This window comes from Dendroctonus ponderosae, unplaced genomic scaffold (assembly GCF_020466585.1).
Source record: "Dendroctonus ponderosae isolate FM_Combo_2020 unplaced genomic scaffold, Dpon_F_20191213v2 Dpon_F_20191213_1, whole genome shotgun sequence".
Classification (NCBI taxonomy): Eukaryota; Metazoa; Arthropoda; class Insecta; order Coleoptera; family Curculionidae; genus Dendroctonus; species Dendroctonus ponderosae.
The window spans coordinates 26097688-26099354 of record NW_026017110.1 but is presented as its reverse complement, the minus strand read 5'-3'; positions in this window follow the sequence as shown (position 1 = coordinate 26099354).

The following is a 1667-nucleotide window of genomic DNA, read 5'->3' as shown; positions in this document are numbered from 1 at the left end:
TTCTTTTTGAATGCTTAAGTATTCCAATATGCTACCAATTAAACATGGAACCATTTCAAAATAATGCTTAATAACAAAGTTGAAATTCGATCTTCTACTGTTAGTACCTTCTAGAAATTACAAAAAAAAAACATTTTCAATATTTTTATTGTACTCCCCAAGTGAGCCTCATCACCCCTTAAAAGAAATGACGCCAATTTTGAATCACCCTGTATAGAGTGTATGCGGAAAACAATGCATTTTATATGTGCTAAATCTACAAATTGATTTCCTTCTGACGTGGTTGGAGATGTGGAAGCATTTCTCGGTGAATGAACAATATAAATCATGCCTCATAAATGTTTACAAGATTTATGGAAAACTTGATAGGAATACCTAAATTTTCCTCTGAAAAGAAAACAGGATTTTTGTTTATTTCTGACCTGCGACTCCAGTGAGTAGGTACTTCAGATAACTAGTTTTAAATTGAAGCTAATTTTGAGTTTATTTGCCAACCAAATTTGAATTTTGTAAACGAAATGAGCAGTTCCACAGTAAATCATCATGACAAGTTTCACAATTGCAACAGGATTTTTTCCTTATTGGAAAAGCCTGCAGGAAACTCCTCACTTCAAATTACACAACTGCCAAAACTAAAATTTTTGCATATCGGCGGCAATATCAACAAATCGAGTGTCCAACGTGAGTGAGAAAATTGAAATATTTCGGCTACAACCCGATTCTCCCCTTGTAAAGTGTGTTTTACGAATGTATATCCCGAGGCAAGCAAATGTTGCGGTGGTGAAATTAAAGGGTGATCGTCTGTCACCCCTAAAGCAAGTGCGATCCGCTTTGTATCGGACACTGAAACGGTTCCTCCGATTTATTTCGCTGGCGCCTTTTTGCTAATAAATGAAAATATCTCGATGTGCGGATGGCGGAAGCTTTCTGCTCCAGAAAAGCTCCTGTTTGTTAAGTAGCTCAAGGTATGAACTTTGCCATTAAGGAAGGCAGGCAGTTCAATAGTTGTAGACAACATTGGTTTCGTTGAAAACAGGCATGCAAGCTTGTTTTTCAAACTCACTTTCAGTTTTCCTCATGAGTTGCCGAATTGTTAATATTTAGTACATCAAGAATTCTGGAAGCTGACAAAGTAGCGAAACAGACGGAAAAATCAAAACAAAACTTAAAACACGTGAAGTGTAAAGCCAGTTAGAAGTTGAATTGAATTCGTCGGCACTATGCCTGCCATCCGACAATATTTTGTTCGTTAATAATTTTTGCCGTGTGCACACGTTCTGACCTAAAACGAGCAGTCCGTTTTCCAGTCCATTGCATGAATTAATGCAATAAACGTTGCTGCCGACGCTCAGTAAATTTCCCTAACTACGACGCTGATGGAATTAAGTCGTCCGGACGACAGGCCACACGTTTATTTGTTTTATTTTTGCTGCGATGTATTTTCATGACCCATTTCAAATTTATTTCGTTTTAAAATTGCATGTAAATTTGTTCGGTTCAGAAAATTTACGTTTGTGCTCTTTGGCTGGTGATTCTAAACGTTATGAGTGTCGGGAATGAATAAATTATTATGATTCTTTGGAGAAAATGGAAACTGGAGAGTTTTTCCTGCGGCGACTAGAAAGCTTTCCAGAAAATCACTAGTTTTGCCCAAAAATACAAATTTG